This window comes from Canis lupus, chromosome 5 (genome assembly GCF_048164855.1).
Source record: "Canis lupus baileyi chromosome 5, mCanLup2.hap1, whole genome shotgun sequence".
Classification (NCBI taxonomy): Eukaryota; Metazoa; Chordata; class Mammalia; order Carnivora; family Canidae; genus Canis; species Canis lupus.
In genome coordinates this window covers 80,670,133-80,683,862 of record NC_132842.1, presented here as the reverse complement: position 1 = coordinate 80,683,862, position 13,730 = coordinate 80,670,133, and the positions used below count along the sequence as shown (strand labels likewise).

The window sequence follows — 13,730 nt, the reverse complement described above, 5'->3', positions numbered from 1 at the left end:
CACCGCCCCCCGCCCCGCTCCCAGCGTGGGCTCCTGGGGGGCACAGGCAGCGTTCATCCTGCTATCGGAGGCTTCCTCAGAGGAAGCCAGCCATCCACGAGCACTTCCTGGACGGAGTCGCTACTTTACGAGCACCGCCTTGTGTATTATTAATAGTGATGGTGATGAAATATTCACGAATGAATAATGTGATGCTTGAGATTTGCTTTAAATTAATAAGGGAGCAGGGTGGATGGGGTATGGGTGGAGGAGGAACTGGTCCTCCAACGGGAGTTGGTGGTTGGTAGGGCTGGGCCCGGGGTCCGTGCAGGTTCCTCAGGCCTCCCGTCCATTTTTATGGAAGTGCAAAATTCTCCATAATCAAAAATAAAATTTTTTTAAATAAATCTCCTTCCACAAATAATACTATTTAAGGCAATGGTGGCAGCTAAAAGAGAAGGGGAAGGAGTCTTTGGGTGGCTCAGCCTGCCTTTGGCCCAGGGTGCGACCCTGGAGTCCCGGGATCGAGTCCCGCGTCGGGCTTCCGGCATGACGCCTGCTTCTCCCTCTGCCTGTGTCTCTGCCTCTCTCTTTCTCTGTGTGTGTGTGTCTATCATGAACAAATAAATAAATAAATCTTTTTAAAAATATAAATAAAAAAATAAAAATAAATAAAAAAATAAAAGAGAAGGGGAAAATGATCATTTATTGTTCACATACTATGAGCCAGGCACGTGCCAAGGGCTTTACGCGTCACCGCATCCAGTTGTCATGCCGCCCGGATGAAATACCGTGTGTACTTTATACCCAGGAAGCAGAAGTGCAGAGACAGGTCTGGAAACGTGGACCCGGGCCTGTTGGGTACCGGGGTCCAGGGTCTCTACCCCCGTGTGTCCTAGTGATGTTGGCAGAGCCTGGGATGGCCTAGCCCGTCATTTAAGAGGGGCCCTAGGAGGTGGCACCTGTTCCGTTGGGGTTCCACATCCCCATCCTCCAAGAAGAATAGTGACGCCAATTTTTGGAGCCACCCAGGAGCTAAAATTTCACGGCCAGGAGGGCTGGCAAGCCAACCCTGCCACTGTGGAGAGTGTGCACCGGGCCCTCCCAGGCACCTGGGCTCCCCCCGGCTTCCTCCTTACTAATTCTGTGCATCCCGTCTCCTGGCTCACTGGCCTCCCACCTGTTCCCAGGCTCAGTGACCTCTCCACAGCCACCAGCCCAGACCCCTGGCCAGACAGACCCCCTCCCTTACCTACCACAGGCTTCTCACAAGCCAGGGGATGGGACCCAGGTTCCTTAGTGTGGCCCTGGAAATCCCGGGTGAGCCACATGCTCCCCACCCAGCCGCTCCTGCTCCCCCAGCCTCATGGGTCTCATTCCCCAGCCCCCACCCCCTGCATTCTCCTCCCCACCCTGGCCACGTGGAACAATTCCCAGGCGAAAAGGCAAACCAAAGCCCCCACATTCTCACGTCCGGACGACTTTGCACATCCTGTTGCTGTGTGTAGCTTGCACAGCCCCTCACTCCCCAGCTGCCACCTCCCCCAACTCGACAAACTCCTCATCCCTGAAGACTCAGCTCAGGTGTCACCTCCTCCAGGAAGCCAGGCTGCGTTGTGTGCTCCCACGGGGCACCGTGCCATGTCTGCAGCCCTGCACACAGCCCACCGATCTGTCTGCCCCGCCAGCCAGGGAGCTTCTCCGAGGCCGGGCCCGTCTCTGGGTGCCCCCGAGTGTCATCCCCGGCGCGTGCTATGCAGACCCTGGATGTTCAATCATGGGCTGTTTGTCTAGCGTCCTCCTCTGGACAATGGGCTTAATCGTGCCACCCACGTCAGGGCGCTCACTCACTCAACGAACATTTCTGGAGCCTCGACTATGCGCTAGACCCAAATCCAGCCCTGGGTTTAGAGCTGAGAACAAAGCCAGCAGCTCTCTCGTGGAACTAAGGTTCCAGCAGGAAGAGACAGACAAGACGTGAAATAAATGGGCACGATATAGAGACCGTCACGTGGTAATGATGAACGAAAACAGGGACAATCCTAGAGATCGGGGGACAGAGGAGAGGCCGAGCTGCGATTTTATATAGTTTGGCCAGAAAAGTCTCCCCGGGAAAGGTGCGAAGTCCACGACTGAGCGGAGTCCCGAGGGAGGTGAGGGGTGAAGCGTGGGGGCCCTGGCGGAGCGCTGTCTGGGCAGCGGCAAGAGCAGAGGCAAAGGTCCTGAGGCGGGAACACGAGCGGGTGAAGGAGGAGGGGGAGACCACGTAGGAGCGGGAAGCCGAGAGGTCAGTGGGGAGCCACGCCAAGCAGATGGCCACGCCGGTGGACGTGGGGCAGCCCGGGGGCGCTCGGCACCGTGTGGGGCACTCAGAACCCACCCGATGGGCATCGGCTGTGGCTGCGCTTGCACGGGGAGCACCGGGATCGCATCGTCCTGATTCCTAAGGTCTGAGCGCTGCCTGCCCCTGACAGCGGCTTCCAGAAACGCTGTGCCCACGGGAGCTTCTCTTGAAGGAACCCCGAGCCCTCAGAGGGGGCGTCTTTAAAGGGCGAGCATGTTTCCAAGCCAGGAGCCATGCGGCGCCTCCTCGGAACGACACGACAGTCTCTTCACCGCGCACACAGGCTCTGCTGGCTGACTGCGCAGCCCCGCCCGGGAGACAGTCCCCGGCTGGCTGGGGACAGGACGCTCGAGACCATGGCCGCAGCCAACAGGAGACAGGCGGCACGGGGCTTGTCCTCGTGTGTCCCAGCAGGTGGAATAGGGAGCGGGGAGCAGGGCAGGGAGCCCCAAGGCGACATAGCTCCTGGGCTGATTTCATCCAGAGGGAATGTGGCTCCCTCTGTCCCCAGAAGGGCTGGGCAGGGTGGAGGGAGGGGGACGCATGAGAAAGGACAGCCGGGGCCCACCGCCTGGCCTTCCCGTGCACACAGGCCGCGGAGGCTCGTGCCAAGCAGACAGCTGGGCCCCCACATGCCCAGCGCTGACCTTCACTCAGGACAGCGGGGAGGGGCTCCCACAAGGAGGACGCAGAAAGGGAGGAGAAGGAAACAGAAGGTGAGAAGGGGAGGGAAAGAAGAAAGGAGCTGCTCCTTGAGCAAGAAGCTTCTGGTAGTCTGATGGGGGAGGCACAGCCTCCCCCCCGCCCCGCACTGGAGAGTCCCCAGTCTGATGGGGAGGCACAGCCAGCGCGGAAGTGTTCCCAGTGTGACGAGGGAGGCACAGCCAACACTGAAGTGCTACCAGTGTGACAGGGGAGGCATAGCCCGGCCCTGAAGTGCTCCCAGTGTGATGGGGGAGGCACAGCCAGCCCTGAAGTGCTCCCAGTGTGACAGGGGAGGCATAGCCCGGCCCTGAAGTGCTCCCAGTGTGACAGGGGAGGCATAGCCTGGCCCTGAAGTGCTCCCAGTCTGATGGGGGAGGCATACCCCGGCCCTGAAGTGCTCCCAGTGTGATGGTGGAAGCCCCCGCCGCCGCCACCTCCACCAGCACCATCCGTCTCTTTGCCTCTGCCCTCCTTCCTGAGGGTATCCCAGGAGACTTCTAAAGTGAGGAGAACCTCCCAGAATGAACGCCAAAATGAAATACCTTCTTTCAGAAATTGAAGCCCAGAAGGGAAGCTAAAGTGGGAGGTAGCAGCTGGTTGCTGACTTCTATAGAAGTTTCTCCTAAGGGGGTGATTGGGGTTTGTTTTTAAATTTTAAAGAGAAGCACAGGAACAGAAGTAAAATGAGCCTCAGCCAAACCCAGAGTGAGGCTGGTCTGACTTGCAGCCGAGCTGGGTCTGCATCAGATTCACACTTCTTTCTAGTAACGAAATTAAGACACGTGCCTTCCGAAGTCCAGCACTTGGACAACAAAGAAGGGGGGAGAATCCTGTGACCTCTCGTACCTCCTCCTCCTGTCTAAAACTCTCTGCGTTTTACCCGGCGGCGTCACACGGTGCCACCTTCCACTTACTCATTTATCAGCGAGCTATTGAGGCCATCTGCGCCAGGTACCATTCTGGGGATGGGGGTGACACAGTGACCAAACCAGAGCGGAGGGTCTGTCGGGGAAGCCAGGCCAGAAACAAATCATCACACGCACAAATTATGCCCAGCAGGTGGCCAAGCGCTCTGAAGAAAATAGGAGAGCGGCAGAGTGACCGAGGGGCGTGGGGCAATTGTAGACAAGGTGACAGCCCTGTCGGGGAATATTTGTGAGAGGAGCCCGGCCACTGAAGGGCCAACCTGAGACCTTGCAGGGAGAGAGCGCGGCCCTGATGAGCGCTTGGCATCTTCAAGGAACGAGACGCATGCCAAAGTAGCTAGGGGCAGGTCCTTGCGCTGTTCCAGCTTCAGGAAGAACTTCTCAGACATCAAAGGGCTGCAAGCTGGGATTGTGGGGGCTGAGGGGTTTGTCCTTGAGCAGACACAGCAGGCGTCCCGAGGAGAGACTTGGAAACAGTTTGCTCTCCGGATTCTCAAGGCGAGGGTACACAGCCGTGTGCTGGGATGACATTGGGCACAGCTGCTGAAAGCCGGCCGACGCCGGGCACTGTGGCAGCGCCTGGAAAACCTGAACCCGTTTCATCCAAACCGCAGCCCCGCGCGAGGGAGGTGCAGCTCTTCTCCCATTTCACAGTCGCGGAAACTGAGGCTCAGAGCGGGACTTTCCATTGCCCAGGGAGCCCCAGCCGCGGAGTGGCAGGCCGGGATTCCAGATGCAGGCAGGTCCTCTCGTAACTAGTGACCGCTGCCTCCTCTGACAGAGCCAGAGGATAAAAAATGACACTTCTTCCCGGAGCTTCCATTTTGCTTGATGATTTGGGGAAAAGATGCTAAGTCATTTAACTGATAAGTTCTCCAGCACATTATTAGACTGACACAAACGTGGATTGATGACAGAGTGCACAGCAAATTGTGCATGACTTTTTTAAGAGAAAACGCAAGACTTAAAAAATTGGGGGCCTTTTCTGATTGCCTGACAGCAACACACTGTTTTATAGACAAGTGAACTAAAGCCCAGACTACAGAGAAGACTCGTCCCCAGGGCTCTCTCCCAAGGCAGGAAGCTGGTCCCTGAGACCCCAACACCTCATGATCCGGTGATCCCCTGACCCAAGGAGTGGCGGGAAGCCTGAAGGTAGATAGCAGGTGCCACCAGCCAGCAGGTGCGCGTGGCCTGTTGGTTGACTCCAGAGCACACCTGGGACAGGCCCAGAGAGGCAAAAACACCACGTGCTGTTTGCTCAGCCAGATGTCACCCAGAACCAGAGGCTAGGAACCCATGATTGTAAGGTGGGTGCAGGGCCCCTCCCAGAGGAGAAGAGTCAGGCCCTGAGCCCAGCGCCCCCACCCCGCCTTACACCGGGGTGAAGAGGTGCAGCCCAGCCCTGAGAAGCCGTGGACGAGACAGACCCAAGTTTGGATAAACAGCCAGGACAGAGGGCAAATGGGTGGACTTCAAACAGGGAGCTAGACGTTACGATAGATACTCTTTCAGAGACCCATCCGAGCTCCAGCAGAGAGAGGGAATAGATTCTATATCCTTACAAATACATCTGTTTATATATCACGCACATCAGTATTTTTCAAGATACACAGAAGCTATGTTTCAGGTAGGTGGATGAACACAGTGGTAGCCTGGAGCCAGCTCGCACTAGCTAGAAGGAGCCAATTATACACATTTCTCCCTAATTCTGTGTTCACCGACATGATGGTTGCTTGAAATCAGCGTCGGGGGGAGTATTTATGCCATGTAAATACACACTGGATATCGGATCTTTTTTTTTTTCAGAGAACTGATTTGCCAGCACACTTGTAGTGCATCGTATACAACACGGTGGCTAGCTGGTTATAACCTCAGATAGATCTTATATACATACCGATTATATGTATATGTGCACATGTACAAGGCATGTACATATACACACATAACCATATGGGAGGGACATTACATGCGCAAGGGGGATGGATTATGCTAATTTAACAGATAAACACAAATATCTATTTATAGACGCGTATAATTTATATTTGGTTAAGCCTTATGAAATTGCTGCTACTCAGCTGTTTTTGGTCTACCAAGAAAAGGCAATTTCATATGGTTGATCCGATAGATAAGTGATAAAAGTGTGTGTGTGTGTGTGTGTGTGTGTGTTTGATCATTAGAAAGCACCCAGATTAAACGTCACAGAGGAGACAGAGAGACCCAGTCTCCAGGAACAACCAACTCCCTCATTAGCTGTGTGACCCCAGGCAAACGGCTTGCCCTCTCGGAGCCTCTGTTCCTTGCTGGAAATGTGAGGGCACTGAGACATGCCCCCAGGGCTGCTGAAGGGACCGCTAAAGGGGACAGCCCCGAGCCAAAGCGCAGGGGAGGCCTCCAAGGAGCCCCTTCGACCTGTGCCAGCCCCCCTCCAGCATGTCCCCACTTCCAACCTGGCGCATGTCTGTGGCCGCCCTGGGTCTCTGGGGGACTTCACCCGCAGGAGCAGACCCCTGCATGGGGGAAGCATCACCTTTCCTGATCCTCATGATCCTGATCCTTCCCCGTGCCTCCCAACTTAAAGAGTGATATGGCACCAGCTGACAGATGTCCCCGCCCCGGCGCCGGGCTGAGTCTGGCTGCGGAATGAGCGCCCTCAGCCATCAATCAAAGGCCCAGTGCCCACCCCTCATCCCGAGAGGATCCATCATCGGTTCCCTCCTCCCCCACGTGCTCCAGCCAACTCCCCCAGGGGAAGGGTGAAGGGTGCCTTTCCACGCAGCAGACGACGCCTTTGTCCCTGGAAGAAGCAAACTCCGCCTCTCGAAGCCACCACTGTCCTTGGGCAGGTCCACTCCTCCTCCGGGCCTCGGTTCGTCTTCTGTACATTTAGCCTCTGGGTGTTAAAAATCAACTGAAAAAGAAAAAGAAAAGCTGCCAGCCAAAGAAAGCCGCCTCTGGGTGGATCCGGCGCTGGGCGGCGAGCTCGCAGCTCTGTCCCTTACCGAAAGCACCTGTCGGGTTTCCTACCTTCGTGGCTGCTGTCAAGGGACAAACACGGATTCAGACTGAAGGCCTGTGACTTCCTAGCTGTGCGACTTTAGACGAGCTCCCGAGCCACTCTTAATCGGTTTCCTGGTCTGTAAAGCGAGGGGAATAACGCCTGCCCCACAGGGAGCTCAGGAGAATTTTTAAATGGAAAATTTGCCACGTGCCAGGCTCTGCATCATGATCTTTCTATCTTACCTTACTCTTTTCTACGACAGTGCCATGAAGTAGGTACCATTATTCTGCCCACTTTACAGAGGAGGAGACTGAGGCCCTAGGAGATGAAGGGGTTTGCCTAAGGCACACAGCTGGCAAGTAGGCAAGTCAGGATTTGAACCCAGGGACTCTGGATTCAGCGGCTCCAGGCTCATCTGCCCGTGCCACACTGGCAGCAGGAAGTAGAGCCCTGACACAGGCCAGATGCTCCATCCGCATCCATTATCAGGGTAATTGTCAAGTTTTTTTTTATATTTTATTTATTTATTCATGAGAGACATAGAGAGAGAGAGGCAGAGACACAGAGGGAGAAGCAGGCTCCATGCAGGGAGCCCGATGTGGGACTTGATCCCAAGATCCGGGGTCACGACCTGAGCCGGAGGCAGACGCTCAACCGCTGAGCCACCCGGGTGTCCCAATCATTGTTAAGTTTTAATCCTTTCCTTCCTTGGCTAAAGGACCTTCGGAACCAGGACATTTCCTCCGGGGCTATGCCTTGGGGCTTTGGATCAAAACTGTGAACTCACCCACCTCTGCTGAAGCGCATCAAAGCCTTGATCAGAGACAGTCTTGCTGTCCTTCTGACCGGCTTGCCTGGAGCCAAGTATAGCTTAACGGCCCATCTGTGCTGGGGACGTTTCAGGCTGTGCGGAGACACAGGGAGGGAAGCAGGTGTGGCAGGGCGACAGGTAATCCCAGGCAAGCCGTCCAAGAGAATGGGGATCAGATCTGGGCTCTCCACTAGGCCAGCTGTGTGACCCTGGACGGACAGGTGAGCTGACCTCTCTGGGCTTCTGCTTCATCCCCAGTAAAATGGGGACACCGATCCCCACCTTGGACGGTTGCAGTGCACAAAAGTGCCCAGCACCTACTGGACGCTCAGTAGACAGCGGCTGTCATAATTTATTACTTAATTTAGGCCATGTAGGCTCTGTTTCTGAGACAGTTGCAGTCAGCCTGTTTCTTTTTCTTTTAATATTTTATTTATTTATTCATGAGACAGAGAGAGAGAGGCAGAGACACAGGCAGAGGGAGAAGCAGGCTCCATGCAGGGAGCCCGACATGGGACTCGATCCCGAGTCTCCAGGATCGGGCCCTGGGCCGAAGGCGGCGCTAAACCGAGTCAGCCTGCTTCAAACCCAGAGCTGTTGGCCAAAATCTGACTGGCTGGCTTCAATATACCCAGGAGTTTGAATTCAAAGGCTTCGGGGAGGGTTGGTTGAGTTTCACTGCTCGTTATTTGCAAAGTGCCCAGAGGCCCAAACCCAGCCCTAGAGCCTGGGCCTTCCAGGGACCGACGAGTCCCTGGATGGAAGGGTCCAGGCCGTGTGCCGGAGGGCCGGCTGTGCTCGCTTACCTGCAGAGCAGCCAGATAGGGCATGGAAATTTGGTCTTTCCTTTTCAAAACAAGGGTCTGCAGCTGTAGTCAAAAACCACGCCTGGCTTAGCCACGGAGGCAGCTAGAGTGGCAGGAGACACTCAGCCTGCAATGCAGCAAGCACAGGTTGGGCCTGACTGCCCAGGGCTCAACCCCAAGCTGTCCCCATAAAGGAGCCATCAGCTACCCGAGCTGCTGAATGTTCCGGTTGGGCTGATTGGGTGTGGGATGTCGCTGGACTCTGCGATCGGTATCGGAGCGGTCCTCAGTGGCTACTAGGCAGGGCATCCTGGAAAAGAGCCAGAGAAGGGCCAGTTCTCTGCTCCAAGCAGCCCCAACCCCACCTGGATGAGCCCCAACTTCTGGCCATCTGCTGAAAGCAAGGATGGAGCAACGTAATTTGGAGAGGAGACCAAGAGGAGATGGGGGAGGCCGGTGTGCTTGAGGCTTTACCCATGCAGCTGGCAGACGGACGAAGCTCTGGAGCTTTTCTTTCCACCTCCGCTGTGTGACCTGGGGAATTCTATCTGCCCTCTCTGGGCCTTGTCCGCCCACTCAGAGAAACTGAAAGAGTCGGCTCGACTACGAGCGGCGTAAGATGACAACTGGGTTTTTCCCCTGCCGTCCCCGCAGCACCCGGCTCAGCGGCTGGCGGGGTAGGCCCCCTCTAAATAATTACTGAATGAAGATGCTCGCCCCCCTCCACCCCTTCTCCATGCAATTTTCCCAAAGGCAAGCTTTTGATTAGAGAATCGTTCTATGTCGGTACAGTCTGTTCCTGATGCAAGAAACAGTCAGTATGTATCTGATTTTAAAAAGCATTGATCCAGCCTGTTTGGATCCTAATGAGGCAGAGACAGGGCGAGGAGGCTTCATTTCTACATCTCTCTCTGAAACCGCTCTCCTGCCGTGGTGGAGCTGACAGCTACAGCAGCCCGCTCCTCCACCTCGGGGCCCAAAGCCAGGACTGCAAACACCTGCAGGATGGGGCCGGGACGGGGGTCGGGGGGCGGGTAGGTGACAGGAGCGAGTGGGGCCTGGGGAGTCGGGGTGACCCGCACAGCGCCCTCCCCACCCACAGGGCAGTGCCCATCAGGCCTCGTGCAGCCAGCTCTTACATTTTTTTACAGATGAAAATCTAGACTTTCTTTTTTTATGTGAAATCACCTGATTTGTACGTGCCGACAACTCATTCAACAATTAAAAAGAAAAAAAAGAAAAGAATATTGGCTGAGGTGGACGTTTCTGCAGGCTGGATTGGGCCAGGCCCCGAGGCTCATGGGTCTTGGACAGGAACCGGTTCCAGGGGAGACACTCAGCCCTTCGCCCTAGGGGACGTCAGTCTGACGGTAGAGACACAGCTCTGTGTTTGGAAATCCCGCCCCCTCCCCCACCACCACCACCACCACGAGCTGGTGGGAGACGCTAAAGGAACAAGCATTCCACATACTTCCAGAGCGGATGGATTTCATGTCGACTAAGTCACTTTCAGGCAGGAGAGGCAGGATGCAGGTTGATAGGGGAGGTGGTCCCTGGATGGGGGCGGGGGGAAGGTCTGGCCACTGCAGAAGCCCAGAGAGAGGGCAGAGCAAGGTGCTGGGTGGGAGGCCGGAAAACCTGGCAGCTGAACTGGGCGGAGAGCCAGCCTTGGGGACCCTGAGCCAGAAGGGCTCCTGGGGGTGACTTGGTCCCATGGCTCCAATACCCAGATGGGGAAATAGAGGTTTAAGGGAGAAACCTACCCAAGGCCATGCGGTGAGCTGGTGACACAGGACAGGAATGAAGTCGCAGGAGACCAGGCTGGGAACAGGAAGGGGGCCACAGAACACACCTAAGGGTTGGCTATTGAGCAGGTTACGTGGACGAGGAGCCTCTGGCTGATGACCTCACCCCCGCTCCCTCCCTGGTCTGTGAGCCGGAGCCAGGTAGACGGCACCGTCTCCAGCCACGGCTGCCCTTTGAATTAACCTTTAGACGGTGCGGATTAGTAGTTCCATCCATCTCCCACCCAACAGGCTCCAGAAGTCTGGCCGGGTGGGCGGTGGGGGAGTGAGTGTGGTCCAGACGGGCCCGGAGGCTCACTGAGACCCGGAGAGGCTGCCGGCCAGAGCTCAGGGCCCCGGGAGGGGTGAGGGGGGCAGGGAGAGGGAACCTGCGCTGAGCGCCAGGTGCCTGGGGCCACAGGTTTCATGGGCATCACGTCCTGGACTTTTATCGGCAAGCCTGGGAGGTGGGGACTTGCCCCAGGCCAGTCCCAGAAGCAGCGACCAGAAGCCACAGCTCCGGGATCTGCGCTTTCAGAAACGGAAGCTCCCTGCCTGGAGCCCTTCCTTGAGCCCTGCCCGTCACCCCCGCCTCATGTCCCCTTGTTTCTGCCCCCACACTGGTCCCCTCACCTTTTCCTCACTCGGGGCCTTTGCACTTGCTGTTGCCTCCTTCTGGAACAGCCTCCCGCCGTCTTCCACACAGCTGGAGACACTCATGGATCTGCAACAGTCGGGGCGAGGAGAGGAAGAACCAGAGAAGACTGTGGGTGCCGGATGGGCCTCCTGTGCCAGCCGAGCTGCCTGGGCAAGAGGAGCCGGCCGAGGACCTTCTCCCTCTGTGTTTATGAAGTCCGATCCTGCATCACATCCTTTAAAAACGTTTCCAACTGAAGTGTAAAATGCACACAGGTGTGGAACTTAGGTGGGCGGCTGGATAAAGTTCTCACTTAGCTACGGCCACTAAGTAAGGCCCACTCGCATCCAGGCACAGGTCGTTCCCGGCACCCAGATGGTTCCCACGCGTCCCTTTCCAGTCAATACTACGTTTTCAAAGAGGTAACACTACTGTGACTTCAAATCCTTTTGCCAAAAAAAAAAAAAAAAAAAATCCTTTTGCCTTTTCTCGACTTTCATAGAAATAGGACGTGGCCTGTGGTGGATGGCATTTTCCAGAGACGGGTGCAAAACTGCCTCCGGTTCCTCATGCTCTTCTTGCCAGGTGATGTTGACACTCCTCCCGTGGAGCAGTGGGGCCTGTGTCCCCTCCCCTGGAATCTCAGTGGCCTTTCTGCCAGCCTCAGTGAATAGGGTGCAGCGTAAGTGACGCTCAGTGAGTTCTGAGCACATCACCACAATGCCATGCACCCACCGTGCTTTCTTGGGACACCTGCTCTTGGATCCCAGCGAGGTGGAAGCCCAAGCAGCCCGAGGAGAGGCTCCGGTGAGAGGAATCGAGAGCCCGCCAGCCATGTGAGTGATCTGGAAAGCAGACTCTCCACCCCCAGCTGAGCCACCTGCTGATGCCCTGCTGAGCAGAGACAAGCCACCCCGGGCCCTCCGCACGTCCTGCTTAGCATCTCATGAACAAAATAAGTGATTGTTTCTGTTTTATGCCACTCAGTGTGAAGTGTTACCGTCCTACAGTAACGGATAACTAAAGCATCGTCCACAAAAAGATTTTAAGCAGAACGATGGTGTTGAAGTGAAAGACTGTATGATGAAAGACTGAATGTAAACTGGCTTAAGGGGATAAAAACAGAAAAAAAAAAAAAGGCTATATTGGTTCCCATAACTAATCAGCTCAAAGAGGGTCTTGGGTTCGTTCTCCTGGGGTGGTGGGTGGGGAGGCAGCTACTCTAACAAAGTATCACAGCCTGGGGGGCTTAAGCTACAGGAATGTACCGTCTGACAGTTTGGGGGGCTAGAAGTCTAAGATCAGGATGCTGGCAGGGCTGGCTCCTTCCAAGGCCTTGAGGGAGAAAATCTGGTCCAGGCCTCTCTCCTTGTGGGTTATAGATGGACTCCTACCTGTGTCTTCACGGGGCTTCGTCTCTGTGGCCCCATCTCCCAGTGTTCATTTTCTTTTTTAAAATATTTTATTTATTTATTCATGAGAACACAGAGAGAGGGGCAGAGACACGGGCAGAGGGAGAAGCAGGCTCCTTGCAGGGAGCCCGACGTGGGACCCCGGGATCACAACCTGAGCTGAAGACAGATGCTCAACCGCTGAGCCACCCAGGCGCCCCTCCCAGTGTCTCTTTCTTTAAAAAAGACTTTTTTTTTTTTAATTTTTAAGTCATCTTTACACCCAACGTGGGGCTCGACCTCACAACCCTGAGATCAAGAGTCACACAATCTACCAGGTAAGATAGTCAGGCGCCCCCTCAACGACCCTGTTTTATAAGGATCCCAGTCGCATTGGATTGATTAAGGATCCACGCTACTCTGGTGTGACCTCAACTAATTCCATCCGCAACAACATTGCCTCTGAATAAGGTCACATTCTGAAGGTCTGGGGCTTAGGACTTCAACATGTGAAGGGAGTTGCAGGGGTGAGTGGGAGGGGACACATTCCAACCCAAGACGGGGCTAGTTTGGTCCCAGTCTCTTCACTTCTCAGCTTTGCTTTGCCGTGTGTCTGAGTCATCCCCTGGCCCCATGTGCTGGCACGATCGATGTTCCAGGCCTTGGGCTCCAGGTGTCAAGGGCCAGCAGAAAAAGGACTGGCCAGCCCAGTGCCCTCCCAGCTCCTCTGGGCCACCGAGCCACGCTGAGGCCCATACCTGCAGCCGAGGACGGCCGTGATGTCAACAGTCAGCCTGACCCCGCAGACCCCCGGAGCACAGCGAGGAGGTGGGCATCACGAGCACAGTCACCAGGAGAAGAAAGCCACAAGAGTGGCCCCCACCACAGACAGAAGGCCACTGTGAACACATGGCTCTGGCCCAGGAGCAGGAAAAAGCAGGAGAGCGAGAAAGGCTCCGCGCGGACGACCCCACCGCGCGCCTGCGGGATCGGGCCTGCCATCCTGCCTCCCGCGCCCCATTCCCATTCAGGGAGCAGCCTGCTCAAAACCCAGCCCTGAAATTATGAGAAAAAATAATATTTAAAGGCCCTTATTAAAGATACTCAGAAGGCCCTGCGAATGTCAAACAGCTGTGAGCAAACCCTAATTTGATGATCTACGTGTTAATGAATCCCAGACATGCAGATTAAATTCTCTTTAAGTCGCACGTGGTTTTAAAATGCATTTCTCTCTGGCGTGTCTGGTTGGAAACAAGGTTAGCCAAACACCTGTAAGGCAGGTCCGCCGATCTGGGGACGGATGCAGCAGGAGCTGAACGCTGTCCTGGCTCAGGCCTCGGGGAGCC

The 13,730-nt window shown here is 55.7% G+C and overlaps 2 long non-coding RNA genes across 13 annotated transcripts; one reads left to right on the top strand and one right to left on the bottom strand.

Annotated features, from left to right (window-relative positions):
• Positions 1-5,706: 5,706 nt before the first annotated feature.
• On the bottom strand, positions 5,707-11,798 carry LOC140634327 (uncharacterized). Of its 12 annotated transcripts, none has more exons than XR_012031848.1 (9): positions 10,562-10,913; positions 10,336-10,393; positions 10,044-10,125; positions 8,781-9,936; positions 8,573-8,699; positions 7,743-7,859; positions 7,198-7,273; positions 6,982-7,091; positions 5,707-6,865 (listed from the first exon to the last, which is right to left on the bottom strand). It is a non-coding gene; the product is annotated as an uncharacterized lncRNA (long non-coding RNA). The 12 variants fall into 12 exon arrangements; XR_012031846.1 differs by having other exon boundaries at positions 7,747-7,859; positions 10,562-10,912; XR_012031845.1 differs by having other exon boundaries at positions 7,198-7,859; positions 10,562-10,917.
• Positions 7,816-12,180, top strand: LOC140634328 (uncharacterized). Its single transcript, XR_012031850.1, has 2 exons — positions 7,816-7,987; positions 11,496-12,180. It is a non-coding gene; the product is annotated as an uncharacterized lncRNA (long non-coding RNA).
• The last annotated feature ends 1,550 nt before the right edge of the window (positions 12,181-13,730 follow it).